The sequence below is a fragment of the Mauremys reevesii genome, linkage group 1, assembly GCF_016161935.1.
Source record: "Mauremys reevesii isolate NIE-2019 linkage group 1, ASM1616193v1, whole genome shotgun sequence".
In the NCBI taxonomy this organism is placed as follows: domain Eukaryota; kingdom Metazoa; phylum Chordata; order Testudines; family Geoemydidae; genus Mauremys; species Mauremys reevesii.
In genome coordinates, this window is record NC_052623.1 from 66,461,741 (window position 1) to 66,478,582 (window position 16,842).

Genomic DNA, 16,842 nt, shown 5'->3' on the forward strand with positions numbered 1-16,842 from the left:
ATCAGCACGTGTGCACCTTCGCTAGAAAGGAAGAGTTATCAAGCATTATTGGGTCTATAGCTAGCAAGGTGACTTGCCTGGGTCTTATTAATTTTAAAATTAATATGATGAAGATGTTGTTGAGAGGAGTTGTAGCTTTGTGTCCTCTTCCTGTGAAAAGGTCAGTTCAGAGCTCAAAGGGGATCCCTAAGGAGTCACACTATCATGGGAAAAGGAAGGCAACTAACTAGCACAGTTCCCTGAACCATGCAGCTGTCCTCCATTTTCTTCACAGATCATTGTGGTATGCAGCCCCACAAGCCCTCCCCACTCTAGGGATTAAACACTGCAAGAATCTAGCAGGGTTTACTGAATTTTTTTCCCCTCTTCCCATAGATTTTTTTCTAGGAATGGAAAACATCTGGCCCATTGATTTTTCTAGGGATATGCAGACTGACTTAAGAGAAAGCTCTTGAGTTTCCTGTACAATAGCCTTCACCCAATGGCATGTTCTCCATTAAGTGAAGTTTCTAACCATTAGAGGAGTGAAGTTCTGGAACAGCCTTCCAAGGGGAGTAGTGGGGGCAAAAGACATATCTGGCTTTAAGACTAAGCTTGATAAATTTATGGAGGGGATGGTATGATGGGATAGCCTAATTTTGGCAATTAATTTGGCAATTGATCCTTGATTATCAGCAGGTAAGTATGCCCAGTGGTCTGTGATGGGATGTTAGATGGGTTGGGATCTGAGTTACTACAGAGAATTCTTTCCTGGGTGCTGGCTGGTGAGTCTTGCCCACATGCTCAGGGTTTAACTGATCGCCATATTTGGGGTTGGGAAGGAATTTTCCTCCAGGGCAGATTGGCAGAGGCCCTGGAGGTTTTTCACCTTCCTCTGCAGCATGGGGCACAGGTCACTTGCTGGAGGATTCTCTGCAGCTTGAGGTCTTCAAACCACAATTTGGGGACTTCGATAACTCAGACATAGGCTAGGGGTTTGTTATAGAAGTGGATGGGTGGGATTCTGTGGCCTGCATTGTGCAGGAGGTCAGACTAGATGATCATAATGGTCCCTTCTGACCTTAAAGTCTATGAGTCTAAGTGACTTATAATAATAAAAAAAAAAAGTTGGCACTGACATCAGGCCCAATCCTACCAGGTGCTAAGTGCCCTTGCCAGGTTCTTTGAGTACTCTTAGCCCCTCTTGGCATGAACAGGAGATGAAGGCACTCCGCATCTTGAATGATTAGACTCATAATGAGAACATTCTCTCTCATCAAAATGGCACCACCTTCCTCCAACCCAAGACACATGTTAATTTGTATTAAATACCTGTCCCTGGTAATTGCTTCTAACTGCATTCATTTGACCTTGCCTTCCTTTCAGTACATCCTCTAACGGGAGAGAGAGCTACAACTTCAGATGCTTGAAGATTTCCCCTCCCCACCCCCCAATCAGCTAGAGGTCACATTTAATATGATCATTACAAATATCCAGATGTACATAACATGGCTATAGCAAAATTGCTGCTAATACAAACCTTACTTTGGAGAGCTAAAGGGAGATGTTTTTACCAAAAGACCAACAGCTATAAGCAACAACAGGGCCGAGCATATCAAACATTGCATGGACTCAACTAAACAATGTTCACATGACATAGACTACAAACATTTTTGTTCATAAAATATCTTAAAGCCCCACCTTCCCTCTCACTCATTCACCTCCATCTGCAGGAAGATGCCCAGAATATTTCTAGTGACTGGTTTATTTTATACACCATTTTTCTTACCAGCTACATCCCAAAGCAATTTACACTTGTACCTGTTACTAGGCTTCCTATGGTATAACTTAAGGAAAACAGCCATGGAAAGACACTGCACAGTACAAAAAAAAAATTAAAACATTCAGTCATAAGACCAATAACTGAGGGACAGTAATCAAGAGTCATAAAACAAACAGACTCTTTTTGTTAATTGTTTATTCAAATAATTATTCAAAGAGCTTTCTTTCTAGCTGCGCCCATTGCTGTGGTCCTTGAGTGCTTTACAAAACGTTAATAATTGTAAGCGATCTAGTCAGAGTTCTGATATTCATCTTTCTGCCTCTGTCCAGAGGCAGGTAGGACTAGTTAAAACTCTTCTCGTTCCACATTCTGAAATTCAGTGGAGTATTAGCACTGGACATTCATAGGGATAATGAGAACATTCATATTACATTGGGGGTGGAGGATTCCAATTAGGTAAGCCATATGGTAAGCGGTACTGCAACAGCTTGGTGGCGCCTGTACATATTTGAAAAGACAGGATTAGCCTTAAAGAAGGTTTAAAATGTCCAGGAGCACTGTAAAGATCCTGATGCCACAACCTGGGGGCAGGTGAAACAAAAGTTACACTTTTACTTTTAATTTATGAAAATAGAAGAAAAAGCAATTGCCACAACACCCAAAGTTTTAATGGTTTCCTGACACTACATAAGGTGTTAATAGTCAGAAAGGTGGCTGGACAATTTTATCTCGTCACCGCATATATCTGCATGTTTTACTTAAAAAAAAAAAAAAAAGCTCTCAAGCTTATTACTAGCAACAATGAAATTACAATATAGCTGTGTAAAAGCATGGGGGCGGGGTTTTTTTTGTAATTTTGTTTATATAGGAGTCATCTTAGCTACACATGTACATAAAAAAAGCAAAACTACTGATAATTTTGTGTAAAGAAACTGTCAGTACAAATTACACAATACAGACACAGATAAGTATTTTCAAAACAAACAGAGCCTGGATTTATGCTGACCTGTTAACCTAGTTCTAGAACAGCTCTTGAGACTATGAACAAACAAAACCATGTGTGTGTATTGGAGAATCCTATCATCAAAACTCCCTTATTTTTGGCTAGCTTTTCATCATTAATCTCTACTCTGCCATTCTCTGCATCACTCTCACTTATAAAAACAAACAAGAACAATGTGAAACGATTATAAATCTTCCCTTAAAAAAATACTCCCTAACCAACATTATTCCCTTCCCATTGTTTACTTTTACACCCTCAATTTCCTTACCCTCCCAGCCACCTTAGCCTTTTTTTGGGGGGGGGAGGGGGAGGGAGGAAGTTGGGCAAGGTTATCCATCTTATTTGGATTGTAAGCAAGCACTTCCTCTCTTTTTACTTGTCTAAAACTGCCATGCACACCAGTGACATTGTAGAAATAATATTCTGCTTAATGCCTCATCAGCTGGGTAAGTTTTGATTAATGAAAATTATATATTATAACAGCGTTTAAAAGAGAACTGGATAAATTCATGGAGGTTAAGTCCATTAATGGCTATTAGCTAGGATGGGTAAGGAATGGTGTCCCTAGCCTCTGTTGGTCAGAGGATGGAGATGGATGGCAGGAGAGAGATCACTTGATCATTGCCTGTTAGGTCCACTCCCTCTGGGGCACCTGGCATTGGCCACTGTCGGTAGACAGATACTGGGCTAGATGGACCTTTGGTCTGACCCGGTACGGCCGTTTTTATGTTCTTAAGTTCTTATGAAAATTGATAATTAAAGTAAAATGATACACCTTAAAGGAAATGGAAGCATCATGGTCCAGTGGATTGGTGATAGGAAAAGAAACTGGTATTTCCTACATTCTAACCCTGATTCAGCCACTACTGTCCTGTGTGACCACGGGCAAGTCCCTTAATATAACTGAGCTTCAAATTCAGTTACATTGTTACAGTTACATTCAGAACAACAAATTCAGTTACATTGTTTGTGCTCATGATGATAACAACTATGCATGGAAATTGCATATTTGTTTATACAGCTATAAAGGTAGTTAACTGCTTGTGTATAGCCAATTGTGATGTTTGTCTGCACAACTGTAGGAATGTAGTTATTCTGGAGACCAGAGACAGAGGGGAAAACCTAGACCATCCAATCCAGTGGTTCTTTCTCAACATTTTCATCCCATACCCACGTTACAGCACAGAAAAATCTTAAACGCCCCACTTTTCCTATCTATTCATAAAGAACAAGAAGGTGTTCATAACTCCTCTCTGCCCAACTATATATCCCAAGTTTAAGAACCCATGATCTTGTCGATTTCTCGGCCAATACAGAAAAGCGAATGAATTGGATATAAAGCTAACAAAGAAGTTCAGATTCCGTATCTCTGCTGAAACTTCCAGCAAGGTGCAAATATACTTGATTTTAAATACCTACAATTTCAGAAGTGGTATTGCAGTTACAATGGTGTCTTTAGTGGTGGGGCCACTCGTCCACTAGAAACTGGACAAAGGTCAACTCATTGCTAATAGGCCAAAGATTAGACTTCAGATTGATACGTTTTCCTATCTCTAGTAACCTGGGTCACATTCAAACCCAGTGATATACTGTAGCTATCATAGGCTCCATAGCTCATACTGAAAACCCCATGTGGCTGGCCATGTACCATAGGAATTTCAGTCTTTAATTTAGGAATTACACACTCTCTTCAATCTGATACAGCCTGATCTTTACCAACAGTTGTACATTTCAGTTTTGCCTGCACACTTTCAGATGTCACCAGACTCCAGTGGTCTTACCTAGTGAACAATAGGTACCCTTGTCATGTCTAATGGCCTGAGTATATGTGGGTAGATATTTTAATGTTAAGCTTTGTACAGTACCTACTTCAAGAGAGTCACCAGGTGTCCCAGTGTTCTTTTAAGAGCAGTCATTCTTAGCCCTTTACTTATCCAAAGCTGGGTACAAACAAACATTACTTTATTTTCACAACTTCCTTCTTAAGTATTATTGCAAATACAGAAGTCAAGTCACTTTCCCAAAGTCATGGAAGGTCTCTTTGTCAGAGCCATTAGCTCAGGGGTTGGCAACCTTTCAGAAGTGGTGTGCCGAGTCTTCATTTATTCACTCTAATTTAAGGTTTCGCGTGCCAGTAATACATTTTAACATTTTTAGAAGGTCTCTTTCCATAAGTCTATAATATATAACTAAACTATTGCTGTATGTAAAGTAAATAAGGTTTATAAAACATTTAAGAAGCTTCATTTAAAATTAAATTAAAACACAGAGCCCCCCAGACCGGTGGCCAGGACCCGGGCAGTGTGAGTGCCACTGAAAATCAGCTTGTGTGCCACCTTCGGCACGCGTGCCATAGGTTGCCTACCCCTGCATTAGCAGCACTCTGAAGCTACTAGCTGTCAGCCCCATACTCATTCTAGTTCTTTCAACTTCCTTCCAAACAATAAAATCATCTTTGCAAGACCAACTCTGGAAGTCATGCTGCATCATATCCCAAGGTATTTCTCTGAGTAATAGGTAATTTATATCATAAATATCTGCCTACCCATAGCATATTCAAAGAGGTACATATTGTCCTTTTTACTAGCGCCTCTAGTTCTCCAGATTCATAATTCTTTCCATTCTCTGGGAGAGGATCAGGAGTCTAAAATTCTAGCAATAAGTGTTTAACACCTTGAATCTCTCTCAAAAAAAAAAAAAAAGCAGTGAGGAGAAAAATCTCTCAGCTCTCAAGAGTGATATTTCCTAAAAAATCATCTTAACAGTTGCAATTAACTTCCCCAATAGCCTTTTGGATAAAAGTTGTCTGATAAGAGATCAAGCAAGAGAACATGATTTAGCTCTAGCAAGTCTCAATTTACAATCTGTCTTCCCTGATCTGAGTTCACTCGATACAACTTCTGTGTCATTTTCGTCTCTTGCAGAGATGGGGGAAAGAGTTTAAAGTCCAAACAGATACGTGTAGAGTCTCCGAAGGCAAGGATGAAATGTCTTTTAATGGCATCTTCATGATACACTCAGAATTTCATCATATCCTACGGGGCTGTGATGAAGATTTTTTTTATCATCACTTACTTGAAAAGCTTTGGTAATAGTCTAAAAATACATAATTCTTTAATTTAAGACCCCTAAATATTTGGTGCAAACTCCTGGATTTCAGATTTGTGCCTGGGATGGTGGTGATGGGGTGAAAGGGAGGGGGTAAGAAACAGCCACATTTCCCCCCCACACTTCTTCCCCCTTCTATACATTGACTTTAAAAATCAATTTAAAGGTCCATTTTAAAGGCAGTAGCTAAACAGACCTCTCTGCGGGGATATCTAATTTTCATGAGAAAGAAAGAGATCCTTTTCTGCCCATTAATGATCCTGCTTCCAGGCCTGGATTTTTAAAACTTGTGTTTTCTAGATCTTCAATTACCTCAGATTCCTTTAATGTCTTTTAGTTTTATTTAGATTAGTAAGTGCTCACTACATTTTAAATAGTGAAAATATACAATCAAGGCAAATCAAACGCCTTGCAACTGTCTTTATAGTTAAGAATGTAAAACTGGTAACAGAGGTTAATGTTATTCTTAGGAGATATCACTGGTTGCTATGGTGAGGAAGTTTTCTGTCACTCACTACAGAGAAGATGGTGCCTGTGTTATGAATTGCTTGACTATATTTTTGCCATTGAGATTAGCCATAGTAATTATTCTAATGCAGACACTGACTTGTACGTTTCATTGTAGGGCTTTCATTTGTGTGTTTTGAATCTGCATAGACTAGTTTCCACCTTTTTCAAATGGGTCAATTTAACAGTATTGCTAATTTCTTCATAGCTGAAGAAATAGTGGAAAAGCAACCGTAGGCTTGTATTGAGAGACAACAATATTTAAATGAATAAAGCCCCAGCAATCACATTTATTAAATATATATGATTGTTAGGTTCATATACTGGAGAATGTTTAGTGTTTTTTTTTTAATATATATGTAATTTCATTAGGCCAGATCTTTGTTCAGAGCTTAATGATCTGCACTTCCCACTGAAATTTATTCAGGCGATATTCCACAAGAAATTGGTTGTTTTCAGTAGTTCATGACTTGTTATGTAGCGTTTAATAGAGTGGACGTTTATTTTGGTAACAACCAGTTCTGAGAAATTTATTGCCATTGTAAACCATAATCAGCCATTTGTATCACTACCAGTTTTTCCAAGAGATAACAATGGCCAGCTGCATGGGAAAATTATTTAGTCACTATAAACATTTGCATTGAAGATTATGTATGGAGTTATTTCACCTTAAAGGTCAAATGCATTTACAGAACCCACTCACTTCACTTCAGTGTAAATTATTCCACAGATTGGTTAAAAGCCAATCCCAGAAAGAGAATGCTGATACAATTCTCAGTCATTTTTTTCAATTATGGGTATGAAAAAAGGAATCTGTAGGAGATGGACAATGCAGAAGATTGTGTTTTGTTTATTACAGCATCAGGCCAGGAACTAAGGCTCGGTGCCTTTGTAGATGTTGCAACTGATTCAATGAATAATTTATTGCACTCTACTCACAAATAGCTCAATCATCAGGGTTTCCTATTTCTCCCTTATGCTTCTGGGCCACAAAACTCTTGATCTACACCTTTAGCAAAACGTTAGCTATTCCAAAACACTTCTAGCCCAGTTGGCATAAGACTTCAAATGAAAGCACATACATGCTGTATCACATTATATACATACTTCATGTTAAAATGTTACCTTGGCCTAAGTGTTCAGTAGAATTAAGTGAAAAATTCACAAATGAATAATTTATCTGATATTAATCTTTTTTCCTGCTCACAGACTATATCTGCAAGCAGACTGCAGTATCCTCAGTTGTATTTGTTGTTCAATTGTTGTTATTTTACTCTATTGATTTAATGGATAATGTGCAAATAATCAGTGCTGGAGATTTGAGCTGTAGTCTAGCTGTGATTGGTTAGATAAGTCACATGGTATTGTGTTCCCTGAATGGATAAACAAACTCAAACACATCTGATGCAAATACTCAAGTGTAAATAAAAAAAATCAGTTTCCACTACTACTCCTGTATGTGACAGCAAAATTCACTTTCCAAGAACATTCAGACCAATAAAATGTGCTTTCTTAGCTGTTAATCGAAAATGAATAAAAAGGAGCAAATAAGTGTGAATGAAACACATTCATTTAAAAAACTGGGGAAACAGTAGCAGAATATTTTTGTTGTATTCACCCAGCTCTTGTCTTTAAAGCCAGCTCTTGTCTGGAATTTCTGGTAGAAAGCTCTAACTTATTTCCCCCTTCAGTCTTCAAATATTATGAGTCAAATTTATCCCTGCTATAACTTCACTGAATTCAAGGGAGTTGTGGCAAAGATAATTTTGGCCATATATTTCTTAAGTGCTTCCATATACATGCTTCTCATTCAGATGAGAATGATTAAAGTTTTTCACTATTCATATTTAAATGACAGAAAATATGAATGCCACAGCTTTAATGTTCAGATGAATGTTGTGGATCTTGCCTTATGTAATTCTGTGTGGATTACTAGGATTGTCAGAAGTGTTTGGCTGTTGCTTTCCCACTTAATTGAAAGCAGAGGTTCACCAAACTTTGTATGGGCGCATGACAAGGAACAGGTGGTAAACTGATGAAAAAAGAAAAGAAAGAATAGACATACCAACTGGAACAACATTCTCACCTTGTCACTCTGTATCAGAGAAGGGGGAATTATTCTACAGGGGAAAAAGAGCTAGGAGAAAAACAAAACATATATATTTCCCTCATTCATGGAAATAAAACAACACTAAAGGAAGTGAGATTAATAAAGCCTATGGAAAACAACACAATATTCAAGCCATCACTGTCAGTAACACTGCTGAGAATTCTCTTTATGTCTTAGCATAGACAGCAGAGCTTTAGCAATTAGTATCAGGCAATCCTGACTGCCAGTCACTAGGTGCTAGCAATTCAATGGCCCTTAGGAACTAAAAAGCAAAGCAGACTATTTCATAAAGAAGTGAAAAGAAATGGATTTCTCTTGTGCAGAGCTATTAGGGAACTGGAAGTGGGTAAGTATTTAGGCCTATTAGTGCCTCTTCAAGAATGCAAGCAATACTTTCTAAAATTGGGGACAAAGAGATGGGTAATTCACTGTAGGATTACAGCTTCTTCCATCTACCTATGTCTATTAAAGGAAAATTAGCTCATGTATGAGTAGAATCATTAGCCACCTCCACCAAAGTTGACATAAAACTGGATTATGAATTTGGTGAAAATGTGAATCAGAGATTAGCACCTCTTGGTACAGACTAGTTCTTTAATTGATATTTTTTCCTTTTGTGCTGTCATTTCGCCCCTTCATACTGTTGCTGTTTATTCTTTAGACTAAGTCACTAGAAAGTTTGATAGCAGTTTTCTTCATGTGTTTGTCAAGGGAACAATTCAGGTATTATTGTGAATTAATTATCTTGTTCTTCTCCCTTCTTTTTGGGCATACACTGACCATAGCTTCTGTAACTATGATTTTTGTCTTATCTACTGTGGAACTAGGTCCTCGGCCGATTGCTATTGTTAGTGGCTTGTGTGTCATTCTGTTTTATATTTAAAATTATAAATAGAACTTAAAAGGGCTATATTCATGCATTAGGGATTGTTGATAGCAGCTGTGCACGAGACAGCTCTTATTGTATCCAGTATTCTAAAGCCATTTCACCACTTGCTAGTGAGCTAACCTTCACGTTTCTCTGTGTAGACTTTCTGGAACCACAAGTTCAGATCCCTAAGAAGGTCAGCTCAATCCTCAATTCTTCTGAGGCTATATTGTGCAATTTACTGTGAATGGGTCTTTGAAATAAGACCCTACCTACATAGGCCATGACTTTAAAAAATAAAAACAGGGAGGCACTTAAAGTTAGGCTCCTAAATCTATCACCTAAACAAGAGTCCTGACTTTCAAAAGCATTGGGCACCAGGCAGCCACCAGTAAAGGTACTTTTGCAACATACACTAATTTTACATTCTGTAGGGTCACTAAAACTCCCTAGTGTTAAGACAAACTTCTGGGTTCCTAACATTCAGCCAGGTCCACCTGGGACAAATCTCCATGCTATGTCTCTCATAGCATTTTCCTAAGAGTAGAGTTGAGTGTTGCCCCAGTGGCCCTAACCAAAATGTCTTCATATTCTGATACTTATTCTCCTTTCTTACAGACTTTGAAGAAATAGTTAGGAAAAGCTAACAATGCTGACATTTAAAATATCATCTGAATTAACAACCATTGAATTGAATAATGAGTTTCATATCTCTGAGGTATTGTTTCAAACTCTGCCAACTCCAGCAGGCACTGCCACGTTGATTTCACTAGTGTCACATTTTAAAGGTTTTCTTTATAGCCATAACAGAAACTTAAGAGCAGGCCCACAAAGGTACTTAGGCACCACTGACACTGAATACTTTGGAGCGGAAACTTGAACCTGACCCTCTTACATCCCAGGTGAGTGCCCTAACCACTGGGTTGGAGAATTGGTCTCTCTCTGGCCCAATGAATAGTTAGTTATACAAAGTGGAACAGCTCCAACATGACACACTGAGATACCCACCCCAGCATATCCTATGTGGGAGACCCAAATGCAAGTTCCTGCTCCAAATCAGGTGCTGCTAGAATTTTGAACCCTGGTCTCCCACATCTCGGGGAGTACCCCTAATCACTGTGCTACTGAGTATTTTCTGGAGCATCTCTCTTTCTCCTCCCCTCACCCACCCTCAAAAGGGTTGATCTGGCTTAAGTGCCTAACTCCAGGAAAGGGTTCACTGCTGAGGATCCTGAGTGTAGGGAGGGGGACTATTATGGCCCACCTATCAGGCACAAAAATACTTCTGAGGACTTGGGCCCAAATCCCACTCCTTTTCTTTGCATTTCTCTCTGGTTAGCTTAGGTGGCTCCCCACTCAACTTGCTGACTTCTGAATCTCCCTCTCGTCAGTGACAGATGAGCCACTGGGCCAATGGGGCCTGTGCCCAGGGGCTCCAGCCAATTGGGTGCCCCTGCACCCCGACCCCGCTTTGCCCGGCACTCCTGAACACAAGGGAGGGGAGACAGCATAGCAGACAGAGACAGATACACACCTCGTGTGTGGGGGAGAGAGAGATGCACACCGCCCCTTTAAGTAAGCTGACTCACTCTTAAGTGGATCAGGAAGTTGAGACAGCAGCTGCTACCCCAAGCTCTCTGTTTCTCTCCATCCGTGTCCCCTCCCTGCTCTATATGGAGAAGGGGTAAGTGGGGTGCAGGAGCAGGGGGGAAGGGGACACACTGGCATTAGCTTCCCCCTTCGTCCCCTGCACAGCAAGCAGGAGTCTCTGGGAGCAGCTCCAAGGCAGAGGGCAGGAGCAGCACATGGCAGTGGAGGGAGGGACAGCTGAACTGCCCTGATTGATAGCCTGCTAGGTGGCTGCAGCACAGGGAACTTAGGGGAGCGGGGAGCTGAAATGGGGGCTGCCGGTCCACCCTGGTTCCAAGCCCCCACCAGCTAGCTGCAATGGGCTGCTCTTCCTGCAAGCAGTGGACAAAGCAGGTGGCTGCCAAACAACGTTAGAAGAGAGCATTGCACAACTTTAAACAAGCACGTTTCCTAATTGATTAGCAACGTAACAACAAAACAACGTTAACCGGGACAACTTTAAGTGAGTTACTGTATGACAAATGCTCATTTACATAGTAACTTTTCACAAATAGAACCACACTTCAATACATAATAGTGTACGTTTAGTGAAAGCCTCCTAATGTTATATTTGAGTTTTCATCAATGAACAGACCTACATGCAGCAGTTTCTGCTGTAGTTGCAGTAAAAGTCATTTTTATTATTCTTCTGTCCAAAAAAACCTGGGGTAACTAAAACCATTTTGATGCATCTTCTGAAACAGAAGAACAACGAGGAGTCTGGTGGCACCTTAAAAACTAATGGATTTATTTGGGCATAAGCTTTCATGGGTCAAAACCCCACTTCTTTAGATGCATGGAGTGAAAATTACAGATACAGCTGCACCAAGAGATCTTGAACATGAAGCACATTAATATTGTGAGAATTTAGCTTGAAGTGAAGGCAGGAGTCCCAGTAATATCTGCAGGATTGTGTTCTTAATGAAGTGGGTGGAGTACAAGACCTAAACTGACTTACTGTACAAGGAAAAAAACTACGTAAAATAAATGTATGAAGATTCCAACTGAGCATGTGAGCAAGGTGCAGATGTTATGCTAGGGGTTAGCACCTGGTTTGCAGTTTATGCTCTCACATTAAGACCCTGTTGAAATGGTATTTATGTGCTGTGGAGAACAAAGTCAGTTAGGGGTTAAATATATTGAGATCAGTACAAACACTTGAAAGCTTTCATTTTAAAGCCTTATAAAATGGGGAATCTCATTGTTTCTCCCCATATTGTGGCTAAAGAAAATTCAACCATGACCATTGTATTCACTCACTTAATTCAGAAACCTGAATTGCTGTCAGTAACCTAAAACACTCAAATCTTTAAACCTCTCTTAGTTGATCAATTTGTCCCCTAGAGCAATTTATACTACAGTAATTCCCATTGACGCCAGTGAGGGAAGCACTAAACAATTACTGGCTGGCCTGCTGCTGAACTCCACTAACTAGGTGCTCATGGTTCCAACAGAGATTTCTGTTTGTTTTAGGCCAAAGGCAGCTTTACGAGCCAGATTTTCCTCTTCTTGGTATAACTGAGCCAAGAAAAACCCCTCACGACTCAACACTGAGAACAAAGTATTGACCTGACCACTGACTCCAAGGCTTGACTCAGAATCCTCTGGAGCACTGGTTCTAATACACTAATGTATTACTGCACCAGTCCACCAAATCTTAGCTATTGTGCTTTTCTCTGAATAGTCAAGGCTATTTAGAATAGGATTTCATATTCAACTGGAGCCTTGAACATTACAGCATATGACTTAATAAAATATAATAATAATAATAATCAAACACCCTCCCCGCACATACTCTACAGATTTTTTTTTCCTAAGCAAGCATGTCCTGCTGTTTTTAATGCCAGCCATCTATTTTTAACATTGGATTTCCCCTTATATTTCTGATTGTAGTCATTGTAATACTGTGTAGACTCATATTTTTCACAATAAGTTGCTATTTGCACAATTGCAGCTACATACATAACACTGAAGGCTCATGCATAACTTCCATGAGCTGGTGGAAGTCAGTACTTCCAGAGCCAGGCTTTGTACAATATTTTAACACCACAAAACTATACTGTGAGAGATGCTTGGACATCAGTTAAAAGAGTTTTACATGTAATATTTGTTATATTAAAAAAAACAAAAACACAATCCCCTCCCTATATGAATTAGTATAAATAGGAATCAGGAAATAGAATAGTACAATAAGGTTACGTTACTGTCATAGGAGGTTATACACCAATTACTGTCTGTACCATACATAATGCTCAGTAAATTTGATAATACTATTATCAAAACAGTATTTTCTCATTCTAAAACATTGGTATGTATTGCCCCAAATGTTGACGGAAGTAGTAACACTGCAATGCTTATTACTCAATTTAAATATAGGGTGTGCTTTTAACTATCCTGTAAACATTTGTTTCGGACAGTAACTTGGTTTAAAGATATTGGTCCAAGAGCATTACAGTATTTAAGAAAAAAACTGAATTCCAGTAATCTCCAAATGGCTTCTCAGTTTAAGTTTAAATGAAAATAATTAAAGTGGAACTTTTAACTAGGATTTTATTTTTTGGCAAAGGCAGAGGGGAGTTGTTTGTGAAATTGCAAGCACACATTTGAAGGTGGAAGTCTTACCAAGGCCTGGTCTACACTAAGGGGGGGGGGAGGGGTCGAACTAAGGTACGCAAGTTCAGCTACGCGAATAGGATCGATGTCCGCGGCTCCCCCGTCGACTCCGCCACCGCCATTCGCGGTGGTGGAGTTCCGGAGTCGACGGGAGCGCGTTCGGAGTTCGATATATCGCATCTAGATTAGACGCGATATATCGAACTCTGAGAAGTCGAACACTAGCCGCCGACCCGGACGTTAAGTATAGACGTACCCTTACTCTCAAACTGTAATTATCTGATTTACAAAGTCTATTTGGATTCTAAATTTGTTAGTTTTTTGTTTTATTAATTCTACTACTATATAACAAATGTTACAAACCAAACAAACTCTTTATGGGATCCTAAGCAGTCATGTGCTTATGTATTCTGTTGGCTGACTGCAACAGTTGAACAAGAAAACAAAAGTCTCAGAGTTGTACTGACATCATTGATTATGCCGATTCACAAACAAAGATGTCTCAGCATGATACAAGCCAATGCCTTTGTTGCTAAGCCAAAACCAGCAATGTTAATTTAATCTCTATTCAAACTGGAAGTTCTGGAGGCCGCAGTGGACAAAACGGGTGCCAGTCTATTCTGCTGCTTGCCAACAAAAAGAGAGGAAAAAACCCCCCACCTTTGTGCATCCACTGAAGACGAGAAAAAAAGCTATTGCTTTTGCACACACCAAAAAATCTGATAAAAGTGGTCATCATCCTAAGGAGGGTATTATGAATACGATTATGAGAAGTTTCAATTATTACCAAGCACCTGATGAGAAACTTTTTCGTAAGCAATTCGGTTACGGTAATCAAATGATGAACACTTTAGAGATTGAGGATTTGTTAGTCCTCCAGTTGCCCTCAAATGTACACAAGACACAAAGTTAGGCAAAAACTGAAACCAAATAAGTAATTCAGACATGCACTTTTTTCTCCCAGCTGTGTGAGGTTGTCACCATTCTCAAGTCCCATTGAGCTTAGAAAGACCTTCAGGTGTTCAGGATCTCCCAGGAGACACTCAGAATCTGTTCCTGAAATGTACTAAGTCAGCAGAGCCAATTGCTAAGAAGAGTGCCAAGTTCCAGAGGAGTGTCCTGGGAATTGTAGCAAAGACCAGGCAGACAAGCAAGTACAGAGACTGGCAAGTCATATTTTATTAAATAAATGTCAAGTATCAGAGGGGTAGCCGTGTTAGTCTGGATCTGTAAAAGCAACAAAGAATCCTGTGGCACCTTATAGACTAACAGACGTTTTGCAGCATGAGCTTTCGTGGGTGAATACCCACTTCTTCGGATGCAAGTGATAATAAATGGTGGCTCAGTGCTTTAATGGAGGAGGCTCTTCATACATTTTTCTTGCTAGTGAGTTTTGCTCAGGGCAGGATATGGCCCTTTGAGAGTAGATTGTTCCACTATTATAAAATAGTAATTTGAAGGGCATGTATTGTAAAACAATGTATCTACTTATTCCTGTTTCAACAGAGCCTAAGGACCCCAAACAAGTTTCAGCATATTAGGACTGTACAAACACACACTACACAGCGACCTTCCGGGCCCCAGAGAGCTCAAAACTTGGGATGACATATGTATACACACAAAAGTTAAGCCAATACTATTTCCCATGCACTTACTGTAAGCTAGACAGTATATATAGCATCTGCTCGATAGACCAGACAATTCCTTTAGAATTCAAGATAATTTTATACGATTTCATTAGTTTTTTGAAAGTTTGTTTGTACATGTTTAATTTAAAGGAAAAAATACCTATAAGTCTTGATGCACTGATCAAAGCTAAGAAATCACTAGCTAAGTCTGACAGACTCAATTGTTATTTCATTTCACTTTCCTACTTTACTTCCGAATATGATTTAATAGACAAAATATCAGCTTTAGTTTTCTTCTACTGCTCAGCCCCATGTGCAGAGTTATTGACCAGATTGTGCCTCAAATTGCAAACTTGTGCTGCTACACATGCGCCCGAGCACACAACGATGATGCTCATGCTACTCTATATCTGTCAAGTCCCACATTTCATTGGGCCCAATAGATTTCAGTGAGAGCCCAGTGACCAGACTTATGCCTGGCAGAATGGGTGGGGGAGACAAGTCTCAAATGGGACAGGAGGGAGCTATTTCAAAGAAAATGGAAACAATTGAACTCAAGAAGATATAAAGAAAATGTGGAGGAAAAATAAAATCAATATGACTTGACAGAAATGCTGCCTGGAAAGCAATTGGTACAAGCAGCGGATCTGGCAGGAAAGGCTCAAGTCACTTGAAATAAAATAAACTATGATCTGGGAGAAAAAAAACGTACTTCTTGGAAAGCATGAGAAGTTAATTAAGAACAGAGCAAAATTAACTATTTTTATTGTATTTGTTTCAATTGATATTTTTAAAATGTGAGTTTTTTATAAACATTTTTGCTCGGCAACAAGAAAAAAAGCTCTCATGTGTGAACAATAGCTAGTCAGCTCATAAAATCATTACAGGGAATACTTTTGCTACCTACCATGCAGAGGAGGTTTGCTTTTGGGCAATGGTCCAGATCAATTACAGATTCTATCTATAAAAATCAGGGACAGAAAACTCTGACAATTTTTTTCCTAATGCACACTAGATCAGTGAAAGGTATAGCTAATCTAAGGTCTACTTGAAATTGCTACTATTCTTTTTCAAAAGTGACGCTGTTAAGGACTCACTGAAGTACAGGCACGTTGCTTTAAAAATGTAATAGATTTGTTGGTCCATTTTCATCTTGCATTAGAAAGCCAATTAGATGGCAGAAGTCTATGTCCATGCCGGAGAAGGAGTCTCCCCCTCAATTGATCTTCAGTGCTTTATCTATTCTAATTTTAAATGTATCATAGGACCCACAAAATCTCATAGAAAGGTGGATAAAAATAAAAAAAAGAATTCTTTTGATTTAAATTTGATTTTTTTGTTATTTAAATTTTAATGTTGTTTAAAGAAATAAGCCCATTTAAAATGAAATCTGAATTTAATACAAAATATGTTCAGGCCTAAACTTATTATAATTTAGTTGTAAATGTGAAACATATTTTGATAAGAGAAGTTTATGGAGCCAAAACATTTAAGGTAGTGTTGTTTAATAAAAATAAATGTTATAGCTATTTTGTGTTTAATTAAATTTCAGTTACCATCCTAATTCAGCTTGACACAAATCATGACCAAAAGTTAATTATCTCGTACAAAAGC